The following is a 15,781-nucleotide window of genomic DNA, read 5'->3' as shown; positions in this document are numbered from 1 at the left end:
CCTACCTGACTTCAGGCTCTACTACAAAGCCACAGTTATCAAGACAGTATGGTACTGGCACAAAGACAGAAATATTGATCAATGGAATAAAATAGAAAGCCCAGAGATAAATCCACGCACATATAGACACCTTATCTTCGACAAAGGAGGCAAGAATATACAATGGATTAAAGACAATCTCTTTAACAAGTGGTGCTGGGAAATCTGGTCAACCACTTGTAAAAGAATGAAACTGGACCACTTTCTAACACCATACACAAAAATAAACTCAAAATGGATTAAAGATCTAAACGTAAGACCAGAAACTATAAAACTCCTAGAGGAGAACATAGGCAAAACACTCTCTGACATACATCACAGCAGGATCCTCTATGACCCACCTCCCAGAATATTGGAAATAAAAGCAAAAATAAACAAATGGGACCTAATTAACCTTAAAAGCTTCTGCACATCAAAGGAAACTATTAGCAAGGTGAAAAGACAGCCTTCAGAATGGGAGAAAATAATAGCAAATCAAGCAACTGGCAAACAACTAATCTCAAAAATATACAAGCAACTCCTACAGCTCAACTCCAGAAAAATAAACGACCCAATCAAAAAATGGGCCAAAGAACTAAATAGACATTTCTCCAAAAAGACATACAGATGGCTAACAAACACATGAAAAGATGCTCAACATCACTCATTATCAGAGAAATGCAAATCAAAACCACTATGAGGTACCATTTCACACCAGTCAGAATGGCTGCAATCCAAAAGTCTACAAATAATAAATGCTGGAGAGGGTGTGGAGAAAAGGGAACCCTCCTACACTGTTGGTGGGAATGCAAACTAGTACAGCCACTATGGAGAACAGTGTGGAGATTCCTTCAAAAACTGGAAATAGAACTGCCTTATGATCCAGCAACCCCACTGCTAGGCATACACACTGAGGAAACCAGAAGGGAAAGAGACACGTGTACCCCAATGTTCATCGCAGCACTGTTTATAATAGCCAAGACATGGAAGCAACCTAGATGTCCATCAGCAGATGAATGGATAAGAAAGCTGTGGTACATATACACAATGGAGTATTACTCAGCCATTAAAAAGAATACATTTGAATCAGTTCTAATGAGGTGGATGAAACTGGAGCCTATTATACAGAGTGAAGTAAGCCAGAAGGAAAAACATAAATACAGTATACTAACGCATATATATGGAATTTAGAAAGATGGTAACAATAACCCGATGTGCGAGACAGCAAAAGAGACACTGATGTATAGAACAGTCTTATGGACTCTGTGGGAGAGGGAGAGGGTGGGAAGATTTGGGAGAATGGCAATGAAACATGTAAAATATCATGTAGGAAACGAGTTGCCAGTCCAGGTTCGATGCATGATGCTGGATGCTTGGGGCTGGTGCACTGGGACGGCCCAGAGGGATGGTATGGGGAGGGAGGAGGGAGGAGGGTTCGGAATGGGGAACACATGTATACCTGTGGCGGATTCATTTTGAAATTTGGCAAAACTAATACAATTATGTAAAGTTTAAAAATAAAATAAAATTGGAAGAATAAAAAAAAAAACTAATATTGTGAATAAACTATACCTCAATTTAAAAAAAAAAAAAAGAAAAGTTAGTGAGACATAGTGTCTCTTGCTAAGGATTTAGACTAATCAAAGCAACAAACATTAATAGATATTTGGTGATTCTTATTCAAAATTTTGAACTAAATTGATCTTCTAGTGCTCTTGGAAACTTATTACAATTATTTGTTATTTGTGAGTCATTGAGCCATGTCTGATTCTTTGTGACCCCTTGGACTATAGCCTGCCAGGCTCTTCTGTCCATGAGATTTCCCATACAAAAATACTGGAGTTGGTTGCCATTTTCTTCTCCAGGGGATCTTTCTGATTCAAGGATCAAACCCATTGATCTATATTTCTGTCTTTGTGCCAGTACCATACTGACACCTTATCTTTGACAAAGGAGGCAAGAATATACAATGGATTAAAGACAATCCCTTTAACAAGTGGTGCTGGGAAAACTGGTCAACCATTTGTAAAAGAATGAAACTAGAACGCTTTCTAACACCATACACAAAAATAAACTCAAAATGGATTAAAGATCTAAACGTAAGACCAGAAACTATAAAACTCCTAGAGGAGAACATAGGCAAAACACTCTCCGACATACATCACAGCAGGATCCTCTATGACCCACCTTCAGAATATTGGAAATAAAAGCAAAAATAAACACATGGGACCTAATTAAACTTAAAAGCTTCTGCACAACAAAGAGAACTATAAGCAAGGTGAAAAGACAGCCTTCAGAATGGGAGCAAATGACAGCAAAGAAGCAACTGACAAAGAACTAATATACAAAATATAGTAATTACAAAATGTAATTATTAAATGTACTATTAAATGTATTATTAAATGTACTAATATACAAAAATATATAAGCAACTCCTGCAGCTCAATTCCAGAAAAATAAATGACCCAATCAAAAAATGGGCCAAAGTACTAAATAGACAATTCTCCAAATAAGACATACAGATGGCTAACAAACACATGAAAAGATGCTCAACATCACTCATTATCAGAGAAATGCAAATCAAAATCACAATGAGGTACCATTTCACGCCAGTCAGAATGGCTGCAATCCAAAAGTCTACAAGCAACAAATGCTGGAGAGGGTCTGGAGAAAAGGGAACCCTCTTACACTATTGGTGGGAATGCAAACTAGTACAGCCACTATGGAGAACAGTGTGGAGATTCCTTAAAAAACTGGCAATAGAACTGCCTTATGACCCAGCAATCCCATTACTGGGCATACACACCGAGGAAACCAGAATAGAAAGAGACACGTGTACCCCACTGTTCATCGTAACACTGTTTATAATAGCCAGGACATGGAAGCAACCTAGATGTCCATCAGCAGAGGAATGGATAAGAAAGCTGTGGTACATATACACAATGGAGTATTACTCAGCCATTAAAAAGAATACATTTGAATCAGTTCTAATGAGGTGGATGAAACTGGAGCCTATTACACAGAGTGAAGTAAACCAGAAAGAAAAACACCAATACAGTATACTAATGTATATATATGGAATTTAGAAAGATGGTAACAACAACCCTGTATGCGAAGCAGCAAAAGAGGCATAGATGTAAAGAACAGTCTTTTGGACTCTGTGGGAGAGGGAGAGGGTGGGAGCTTTTGGGAGAATGGCATTGAAACATGTATAATATCATATATGAAACGAATCATCAGTCCAAGTTTGATGCATGATACAGGATGCTTGGGGCTGGTGCACTGGGATGACTCAGAGAGATGGTACGGGGAGGGAGGTGGGAGGGGGGTTCGGGATGGGGAACACGTGTATACCTGTGGCGTATTCATGTTGATGTATGGCAAAACCAATACAATGATTGTAAAGTAATTAACCTCCAATTAAAATAAATAAATTTATATTAAAAAAAAAAAAAAGATCAAACCTGAGTGTCCTCCACTGCAGGAGGATGCTTTAGCACTGAGCCAAGACATGTAAACACACATCAATAGACAGAACAATGTGGTGGGGCAGTTGTAACAAATACCTGGAATAAGAATGTGTGTCTGTTTGCTAGATAAAGTAGGCAGTGGATGTCACAGTTCAGGACATCCTCAGAGAAGGCTGAATAAAAAGGAGAGATGATTTGCCAATGCCAAATCACCCACTTCTGCACACAGGATGATTAAAAGGCAAAGATCCACCTCCTAGGTAAATGCATATAAACAAATGTAATGGTATAGACTGGGAGGACTAGAATAGTTGCAGTTGTAGCCCAGAATAAGTCATCTACATTTTGGCATTTGGGACTGCTCAGGAAAATGTCAGACTCTTCACCAAGTCATTTTAAAATGAATTTTATCAGTTGGAAGATTTCATTCATGAGTGCAAACCACAGAGTAGCCTCTCCTTTTACTTTATTTTTAATGATTTTAATATGATTAATTTCTCACAGAAACTAAAACTGTCCCTGGAGGAAAAATCTATTAAGGGAATTGAAGGAAGCACAAATAGGAAAAGGAAATCACATTTGAAAAATTAGAGAAGATAAGTTAACATATTTAAGCAACCTATGAGAGCCAATTCCAACTAAAAGAACTACATAGAAAGTAGAGGAAACTGAACAGAAGATAATCTAAAAAAAAAATCAAGAAATTATTTTTAAAGTAAAACCCAAATCCTTAAATAAAATGATACATAGATGTGTATGTATATGTAAGTAAAGTGAATAAAATTGGAGCTTTGATGTATTAATATTGCATTTAATATTAACATATTCTTTTTCATTATGGTTTATTATAGGATTTACATATATTATAGGTCCCTGAATAGAAAAAAAAAATAATATTGCATTTAAGAACAACTGTTAATAGACAATTCTGAATGCTTTTTAATTATTCTTCAGCTTTCATTCCCTTGAAATTAACTTTTTTCTTTTCATTTGAGACAATGATTTTGGAAGTGTCAAGATAATAAGTTCAATTGTGGCAAAACTTAACTGAAATAAATATTTTATTTTGAATTTTTTGGAAATATTTTAGATCCCTTTCACTGTTTATACATCACCAAATTAATTCCAGATTTACAAAGGGCAAAAGAATCATGTAATAATTGCACTATGGAAACTTCTGATTAGTCTGGAATCTAGTGTACACATTGGTACCATGGATGTAGAAGTCTGTTTAATATCAGAAGAAACTGAAAAATAAAAAGTTTAAACAAATTGTGTGGCACTCCTGAGCTTTTGTACCTGGACTATGCTGTGAGTTTCTTTTTATAAAATTCAAATGAAAAGTTGTTTCTTATGCATTTTTAGTTTAAAATTATATGCATGAATATGATCCTCAAGCCTAACTTTTTTATTATAAATTTTAGATTGTTGAAAATGTAGAACTATTTTTCAAAAAGTATAAAAGCTTAAATAACCATATATCTAATGCCTGATTTTGGCTAGATACTGAGTTAGATCTGATGGATATAGATATAAATAAGCCATTATAGGAAACACCATGGAAAACTTACATCATTTGGAAATTGGTTTTGTCTCTGTTGAAATTTAATTAAAAATAATTACAATGCAACTCCATTTATTTGGACCCATCATATTACATACTACCCATCATTACTAAAATGGTAAAAGTTTCTGGGCTGGCAGTTATAGATATTTCAAAATGAAATAGGTTACTTTGAAAGATAACAGCCTGTACAATAGAAGTGAGGGGAAAGTGAATTCTATATTCATGTTATAAAGGGTTTCTGATATAATAACCACCCATACCTACAAAGAAAGACTCATGTTATACTGATGCAATTTTCATTGAATCTACCATGAAAATGATTAAAAACACCAGTTTTTCTATTTAGTCAATGTGTGTGGTTTTGTGTGTGTGTGTGTGTGTGTGTGAAGAACAGCACAGAGTAATAATACATTATCTACCAAATAATATATAATTTTAGTTGAACATCTACCTAGTAATGGGCTTCCAGGTGGCGCTAAGTTAAGAACCCACCTGCCAATGCAAAAGATATAAGGGACTTGGGTTTGATCCCTGAACAGGAAGATCCCTGAAGAAAAGCATGGCAACCCACTCCAGGATTCTTGCTGGAGAATCCCATGGACAGAGGAAATTGTTGGGCTACAGTTCATAGGATCACACAGAGTCAGACACGACTGAAGTGACTGAGCACCCACGCACTACTTGGTAATACCAAAGTTGGTATTAAATTAAGAAAATTAAAATTGTGGATTACAGGATGGTTCATGATATTTTTTGGAAAACTCTATTTTATGTTCATTTGTATGTCCTTCCCTTTCCCACCCAGTCCAAATTAAGTATATCACTTGTTTTTGTCTGTGCTCACTGACTATTTTATACATATACATTTTCTGTATAAGCATTGTGTTTTATTTGTTGCCTTTGTTTTTTCCCCACAAGAGTGTAATCTCTCTAAGGCCAGCATATGTACTGCTTGTTTATTTATCTTTTGCTCTTACCACATCCATGGGAAGTTTGCAGATGCTTAAAAAGCAGTTACTTGATCTCTAGGTTAAAGCAAATACAGGATGATATGTAGGACTTCCCTGGTGGCTCAGACGGTAAAGCCCCTGTCTACGATGCGGGAGACCTGGGTTCGATCCCTGGGTTGGGAAGATCCCTTGGAGAAGGAAATGGCAATCCACTCCAGTACTATTGCCTGGAAAATCACATGGACAGAGGAGCCTGGTAGTCTACAGTCCATGGGGTCGCAAAGAGTCGAACACGACTTAGCGAGTTCACGTTCACGTTCATGTAGGTTCTTACTGTGTGTTTGTTGCAGAAATGAGTATTTGTTTCTTCATAAACTACTCAAGATAAACTACTCAAGAATTAGATAAGAATTAAAAAAAAATGGATTGTTAAAATACGTTATTAAAAATAAAAAACTAACAAGCAACCAAAACCATATTAAGGATCATAAAATATATTTGAATATTCTTGTTAAATTTAGAACATACTCTATTATAATTAGAAGAAAAGCCATGATCAATGTTCAAATAACATCAATGTTGCTGTTACAATGAAAAAGTAAACATGTCAAAAAATTAGTAAAATACACTCTGAAAAAAGTAGAAAATAGAGTTTTTTAAAAATCATAACAGATTACATATCTTTATTTTTTTAACTAGGGATTACTCAGATTTCAGTGAGAGAAATGGGAAAATGGCTTGCTGTTAAGCCTGGATTATGTTGACAGATAATCCATGGCAGAGGGTATTGTACTCTGGCATTAGTACAAGATGCTGTTGACAGCGCTAAAGCAAGGGAGCTGAAGTTTCTCCAGCCTCAACACTGTAGACGTACAGGTTTGTGTCCATGGTCAGTGGCTTCAGTCATGTCCGACTCTTTGTTACCAAAGACTGTATGGACTGTAGCCCGCCAGGCTCCTCTGTCCATGGGAATTCTCCAGGAAAGAATACTGTAATGGGTTGCCATGCTCTCCTCCAGAAATCTTCACGAGCTAGGGATCAAACCCATGTCTCTTAAGTCTCCTGCAAGTTTAAATTGAGAAAATTCAGGAGCTATAATTCTGCCCTCATGCCCGCTCTAAGACAATTGCTATTACTTCCTTATCCAGAGTGCCTTTCTTTCTGGTGATTAGGCCACCATATTTTTCCTAAAAGCACATTACAGTTTTTTGTGTTTGCCACCATATAGCCTCCATCTCAGTTGCTTTTCATTTTCACTGTTGTTGCCAAAAGAAAAAAATCTTCCTGGACATGACTGTTGCTGAATTGAAACAGGGAGAATAATTAAGAGGGGAAGTTGAGGGGTAAGAGTGAGGAGAACACAGACTAGCTGGAAATACATAAAAAGTTACATCTGTCTTCAAAAGTAAATTTTTATTAAAGAATAAAAATAGTTTTTAAGAAATTGAAGTCAATAGTTTAACAACTATATACATTTTTAAATTTGGGGATTATTTATAATGTATGGAAATATCAAATTACTATGTTGAATACCAGGAACTAACATAGTGTTGTAGTTATACCTCAATTATACCTCAAAGAGCAAACAAACACAAACAAGTCATAGAAAAAGAGATCAGATTTGTGGTTATCAGAGGAAGAGTGGCAATTGGATACAGGTAGTCAAAGGTACAAATTTCCAGTTATAAGATAAATAAGTACTAGGGGCATATGTACAACATGATTAATATAATTAACACTATTGTACGTTATATATGAAAGTAAAGAGAGTAAATCCAGAGAGTTCTCAAGCTATATATATATATATATATATATATGACAGATATTCACTAATTTATTGTGATAATTATTTCATGATGTATTTTAAATCATTGTGTGATATCCCTTAAACTTGTATAATGCTGTATGTCATTTATATCAATAACACTGGAAGAAAAGATATAGAAAAAATTAAGTAAATTTTTTAGTCTCTATGAAAAATTTTTATAAGAACAAGAAATACATGTTTACAATGGAAATTTTAAAACTTAACAAATATGTGTGCAGGTAGAACACAAATGTGGTAAAGAAAATATGATTAAAGAGTCACTATGAGTTGGCAGCCCACTCCAGTACTCTTGCCTGGAAAATCCCATGGATGGAGGAGCCTGGTAGGCTACAGTCCATGGGGTTGCAAAGAGTCGGACACGACTGAGTGACTTCACTTCACTTTCACTTTACGAGTTGACTATACCAAGCTCCTTGTGATTATTTCTCTGTTAAGAAAAAAAACCTCCTACTTTTCACACAACTGCTGCAAACCAAAGTAGAGTCATAGCTCATGTTTCACAATTTGTGTTTCTGTGTTTCTGATTTTAATTTCTCTCATATCTTTTTCCTAAAGAGATTTCCATGACCTCTACAAATTGAGGCTGATATGTGACCCACTTTTGCCTCCCATATTTCTTTCTTCTCATAGATACCATCAGTGATACTAACCTGAGCCTTGTGATTCTACTCCAATATTACTTTGCTGAGATATATATATATATATATAAATATATTATATATCATAAAAAGTTACTAAAAAAAAAAAAAAATTCAAGAGTCATGAGTAGAAATAGATCATAGACCTCTAAAAGTATTCCCTACTCCATGTGCATATTTATAGCAAATGATCTGTAAAGTGCATATAGAAGAATTGTGCATCAGTACTTAAAACAAGGAATAAACATTTGCTAGACACAGAGTTAAGTGAACTACAGAATACTTATACTTCCCACTCCTCTCTCCTCCCACCAACAGAAAGGAACAATATGCAAGCTAAATAACTGGCAGACATCCCATGAAGTGGAGCATTAAGAAAATTTTGCACCCTTTTTGGCAATATTATTACAGCTGAAAGAGCACCCAGGCATATACTCATATAGTAGAGAGTAAAATCATACTAAAAGGCTTTCAAAAATTTTCTGGTTTTGGTTAGCTGTCTTAGAACCAATTAATAACAAGAAGGGACATGAATTACTTCTGAAATTAATAATACCTTTGCCATGAGAGGGTTTCCCTGGTGGCTTAGAGGGTAAAGCTTCCTGGATCAGGAAGATCTCCTCGAGAAGGAACTAGCAACTCACTCCAGTACCCTTGCCTAGAAAATCCCATGGACAGAGAAGCCTGGTAGGCTACAGTCCATGGGGTTGCAAAGAATCAGACACGACTGAGAGACCTCGCTTCACTTCACTTCACTTTGCCATGAGAAGCAAGCATTCTCTTAATCTATTGATAAAGCATTGCTTATGAATCCAAGAAAATCTGGGTTCAACTGATTTACTTTCTAGCTCTGTGATACTGCTCAACTCATTTGCCTGTTTCTGAATATACTCTCATCAATGTAGAAAACCATATGGGAAGCAAAAGCAAAAAGAAACAAATGGGCATACATTAAACTAAAGATTTTCATAGTGAAGGAAACTATCAACAAAGTTAAAAAGCAACCTGTGGAATAGAGACTTTTACAGATCATGCATCCAATGATGCATTAATATTCAAAAGATGCAGAGAACTTATACAACCTAACAACAAAAAATAAATCCCAATTCAAAGATGGACAGAAGGCTCGAATAGACATTTTTCGAGAGAAGATATGCAGATGGTCAACAGGCAACTGAAAAGAAGCTCAGCATCACTAATCATTAGAGAAATACATGTCAAAACCACAATGAGATACCAATTTACAGGTCAGAATGGCTATCATAAAAATGACAACCAATAACAAGTGTTGTCAAGGATGTGGAGAAAATGGACTCCTCATGCACTGTTTGTGGGATTGTAAACTGCTTCTAAAGAAATTTGGGAGAATGACATTGAAACATGTAAAATTCATGTAAGAAACGAGTTGCCAGTCCAGGTTCGATGCACGATACTGGATGCTTGGGGCTAGTGCACTGGGACGACCCAGAGGGATGGTATGGGGAGGGAGGAGGGAGGAGGGTTCAGGATGGGGAACACATGTATACCTGTGGCGGATTCATTTCGATATTTGGCAAAACTAATACAATTATGTAAAGTTTAAAAATAAAATTTAAAAAATAAAAGAAAAAGAAATAGTATGGGTATTCATCCAAAAATTAAAAGAAGAACAATACAATCCAGCAATTTCATTTCTGAGTATTTATCTGGAGAAAATGAAAAAAAAAACGCTAATTTGAAAAGATTAATACACATCAGTGTTATCAGTATTCATTGTGGCATTATTTACAATAGCCAGTGTATGAAAGCAACTTAAGTACTCATTGATAGATGAATGGCTAAAGAATATGGTGCGTGCACACATACACACACACACACATACACACACACAGAGAGGAATATTAGTCACCCTTGAAAAACGAAACCCTGGCATTTATGACATCATGGATGGATCTAAGAGGTATTATACTAAATTAAACAAGGCAGAAGTTGAACGGTTCTATGAAGGCCTATAAGACCTAGAACTAACACCCAAAAAAGATGTCCTTTTCATTATAAGGAATGCAAAACTAGGAAGTCAAGAAATACCTGGAGTAACAGGGAAATTTGGCCTTGGAGTACAGAATGAAGCAGGGCAAAGGAGAATAGAGTTCTGCCAAGAGAACACACTGGTCATAGCAAACACCCTCTTCCAACAACACAAGAGAAGACTCTACACATGGACATCACCAGATGGTTGACACCAAAATCAGATCGATTATATTCTTTGCAGCCAAAGATGGAGAAGCTCTATACAGTCAGCAAAAACAAAACCGGGAGCAGACTGTGAATTGAACACGAACTCCTTATTGCCAAACTCAAACTGAAATTGAAGAAAGTGGAGAAAACCACTAGACCATTCAGGTATGACCTAAATCAAATCCCTAATGATGATACAGTGGAAGTGAGAAATAGATTTAAGGGACTAGATCTGATAGAGTGCCTAATGAACTATGGATGGAGGTTCATGACATTGTACAGGAGACAGGAATCAAGACCATCCCCAGAAAAAGAAATGCAAAAAAGCAAAATGGCTATCTAAAGAGGCCTTACAAATAGCTGTGAAAAGAAGGGATGTGAAATGCACAGGAGAAAAGGAAAGATATGCCCATTTGAATGCAGAGTTCCAAAGAATAGCAAGGATAGATAAGAAAGCCCTCCTCAGCAAACAATGCAAAGAAATAGAGGAAAACAATAGAATGGGAAAGACTAGAGATCTCTTCAAGAAAATTAGAGATACCAAGGCAATATGCAAAGAAGGGCTCAATAAAAGACAGAAATGGTAGGGACCTAACAGAAGCAGAAGATATTAAGAAGGGGTGGCAAGAATACACAGAAGAACTGCACAAAAATGATCTTCATGACCCAGATAATCATGATGGTGTGATCATACACCTACAGCCAGACATCCTGGAATGTGAAGTCAAGTGGGCCTTAGAAAGCATTACTACGAACAAAGCTAGTGGAGGAGATGGAATTCTAGTTGAGCTATTTCAAATCCTGAAAGAAGACTCTGTGAAAGTGCTGCACTCAATATGCCAGCAAATTTGAAAAACTCATCAGTGGCCACAGGACTGGAAAAGGTCAGTTTTCATTCCAATCCCAAAGAAAGGCAATGCTAAAGAATGCTCAAACTACCACACAATTGCACTCTTCTCACACGCTAGTAAAGTAATGCTTAAAATTCTCCAAGCCAGGCTTCAGCAATACGTGAATCTTGAATTTCCAGATGTTCAAACTGATTTTAGAAAATATACAGGAACCAGAGGTCAAATTGCCAACATCCCCTGGATCATGGAAAAAGCAAGAGAGTTCCAGAAAAACATCTGTTTCTGCTTTATTGACTATGCCTAGGCCTTTGATAGTGTGGATCAAAATAAAATGTGAAAAATTCTTCAGGAGATGGGACTAAAAGACCAACTGACCTGCCTCTTGAGAGACCTGTATGAAGGTTAGGAAGCAACAGTTAGAACTGGACATGGAACAACAGACTGGTTCCAAATAGGAAAGGAGTATGTCAAGGCTGTATATTGTGACCCTGCTTATTTAACTTATATGCAGAGTACATCATGAGAAATGCTGGGCTGGAAGAAGCACAAGCTGGAACAAAGACTGCTGTGAGAAATATCAATAACCTCACATATGCAGATGATACCACCCTTATGGCAGAAAGTGAAGAACTGAAGAGCCTCTTGATGAAAATGAAAGAGGAGAGTGAAAAAGTTGGCTTAAAGCTCTACATTCAGAAAACGAAGATCATGGCATCTGGTCCCATCACTTCATGGCAAATAGATGGGGAAACAGTGGAAACAGTGTCAGACTTTATTTTGGGGGACTCCAAAATCACTGCAGATGGTGATTGCAGCCATGAAATTAAAAGATGGTTACTCCTTGGAAGGAAAGTTATGACCAACCTAGGAAGCATATTAAATAGCAGAGACACTACTTAGCCAACAAAGGTGCTTCTAGTCAAGGCTATGGTTTTTCTGGTGGTCATGTATGGATGTGAGAGTTGGACTATAAAGAAAACTGAGCACTGAAAAATTGATGGTTTTGAGCTGTGGTGTTGGAGAAGATTCTTGAGAGTCCCTTGGACTGCAAGGAGATCCATCCAGTCCATTCTAAAGGAGATCAGTCCTGTATGTTCGTTGAAAGGACTCATGTTGAAGCTTAAACTCCAGTACTTTGGCCACATGATGCAAAGAGCTGAGTCTACTGAAAAGACCCTGATGCTGGGAAAGATTGAGGGCAGGAAGAGAAGGGGATGGCAGAGGATGAGATGGTTGGATGGCATCACCGTCTCGATGGACATGGGTTTGGGTGGACTCGGGGAGTTGGTGATGCATAGGGAGGCCTGGCATGGTGTGTTTCATGAAGTTGCAAAGAGTTGGACATGACTCAGTGACTAACTGAACTAAAAGAAGGCAGATATAGAAAGACAAATACCTATTGATCTCACAATTTGGCATTTTAAAAATGATAACAAACAAAAAAATAAAATGAAAACATCCATAGTTATAGAGAATGAACAAATAGGTGGTTGCCAGAGGGGAAATGTGTTAGAATGGTGAAGTAGATATAGTGTGTTAATAAGTACAAGCTTCCTGTTATACAATAAATAAGCCATTAAAATGTAATACACAGCATAATGAATATGATCAATAATATTGTTGTTTTCATAACTTTGAATTGAAACAGAAGATTTTCAGATTTGCTGTGGTGACCTTTCCATAATGTATAAAATGTCAAATCAGAATAGTAGTATACTTGAATCTAATGTAATATTTTATCTCAATTATATATCAACAAAAAGGAAAGCAATATGACTTTAAAATTATATATGTTAAATATTTGGGTTAATTACATATCCTTAGATCACTGTTTCTCAAAGTTGGAACTATTGACAGTTTCGGTCAAATAACTCTCTTTTGATCTGCAGTATTTATTGTAGGCTTCCCAGGTTGCTCAGTGGTGAAGAATCCACCTGCGATCCAGGAAATGCAAGAGATGTGGAATCGTTGTTTAGTAGCATCAGTGGCTGCTACCCACTACATGCCCATAGCACCCATTCTCCCCAGTTGTGGCAATCAAAAATATCTCTAGACATTGCCAAATATCCCTTGAGCAGCAAAACTACCCTCCATTGAGAGTCATTGTTTTAGAGTAAAGAACTCAGATCAGTTTTGGGGAAATGCAAAAGACAGATATCAAGTGAAAAGATTAGAAATTTCTTTTTTCAGACACCAACATTCATGGCACTTTAGAATGATAGGGTTACACTTGAAAATTGTTGAGTTTATTCAGTACAACTTCTAATTTGATAATGGAATCACCTGTACCTATAGCCTACAGATGTTACATCTCAACTTCTTGAGAAATTTTGAAGCTAGGCTAGCTTTATTCCTCCCCCCCCCCTACTTTTATTCCAAATCTAGAACTTAAGAAATGACCAGGCATTGACATTAGGATAATTCAACAATGGAAGTTTTGTATTGTCTTGTATTGGAATCATACAAAGAGTCTGAGGGGACATCTCAGTAGAAGGTTGGATGGAAGGCCTTCCTGCATTTTATCAAATTTCTCCATTAGATAAAATGACAAAACTCCAAGTATAATTTTGTTCATATAATAATAAAAATAGTGATTTTATTGCTTACATATGCAGTTATTAATATGAAGTAGCCAAGTTGTTGCCTACCAGCCACTTATATAGAAAGATGTTGAGTCCTTGTGCTTACTTCAGCCAGGCTGGATGGTACCTTTCACTTGACAGGCAGCTTGCCATGACTCACTCAACACTTCCATAAGTTCAATAAATACAACCAAGTGAAAATTGGTAAGAAAGAAAGTGTGCGTATGGTCTCCAGATGCAATTTTGCTACTATAGAACCACTAATATAATCCAGGCTCAGTCAGTTTAACCTGGAAGACACCCAGACAATATGGAAACACTGACTTTGTTAACAGGTAGAATTAGCCCAGAGTCTCTGAAACCTTACCACACACAGAAGATTTCTACTCAACAGAAATCATTGATCTTACTATTATGTTCTTAGAGATTCTGGGATCACACAAGCACTAGTTTTCTTGTCATTTTTCAGCAAGTTCCATGATCCATCACAGTTAAATAGGAAACTTATCAAGTAGCTGCAATAAACCTGTGAAAAGCTAATTCATCAGTAGTCTCAAACGTCACTTGTCAATCAAGTACACACTTACTGTCCACAGGGTTTTACCCTCCAAATTCATATATAAATTCTCCTGTAGATAATTTTCACTGTTATATTACATGTAGCTATAGATACAAATATATAGATAAAAATACATAAATGCAGATGGTGGCTCAGAGGTTAAAGCGTCTGCCTGCAATGCAGGAGACCTAAGTTCGATCCCTGGGTCGGGAAGATCCCCTGTAGAAGGAAATGGCAACCCACTCCAGTATTCTTGCCTGGAGAATCCCATGGATGGAGGAGCCTGGTGGGCTACAGTCCACGGGGTCGCAAAGAGTCGGACACAACTGAGCGACTTACTTCACTTACTTCACTTCATACGTGTTCCTATAGATACTTATCTTAATAGATAAATAGATTTAGAAAGAAATGTCAGGGAAATACATTTTGCAAAAATTGATTTATTTTGTTGTGTTATGAATAAAATCTATTAATTAATGAAGGAACATCATGAAAATTAATAAGCTTAGTAAGAAAGACTCAAGTAGGATTAATTACTCCCAGACGTGATAAAAGGGATGATTTGAATAAAGTTTTCTCCAGTTGAAACCAACTAATAAAACCCCAAATATTGAGGATTACTTAAGCAAATAATTTGGTAAATTATTGGGACTTGCTATCTTTGACCCAGGTAATTAGGAAGGACGTTTCTTTAGATATATGATGAAACAGTAGAAAAGAAACATGTAACTTCTCATTTTTAACATTTATGTAATGTAAATAGAACAATGAAATAAAAATCACAGGTATTGTCATATCTGCTTTTGTAACATCAAGATGTATTAATTATTCTTTTTTGTTAATTAAAAAAATTGATTTCTACTTTTCCATCAAACTATTTTTTTAAATTTTATTTTATTTTTTAACTTTACTATTTTATAAACAACTTTATATGTTGCCTAGTTACAGGGACCTTTCCATAGTGCTTTGTGGAGGGACACATGTACATCCCTGATTGATTCATGTTGATATATGGCCAAAAAAAACAACTCCACAATATTGTGAATAGACTCCAATTAAAAATTAATTAATTAATTAAAAAATAAATTCTTACTTTCTCTC

The sequence above is a fragment of the Bos mutus genome, chromosome 5 (assembly GCF_027580195.1).
Source record: "Bos mutus isolate GX-2022 chromosome 5, NWIPB_WYAK_1.1, whole genome shotgun sequence".
NCBI lineage: Eukaryota > Metazoa > Chordata > Mammalia > Artiodactyla > Bovidae > Bos > Bos mutus.
This window is presented reverse-complemented; position numbering follows the sequence as displayed.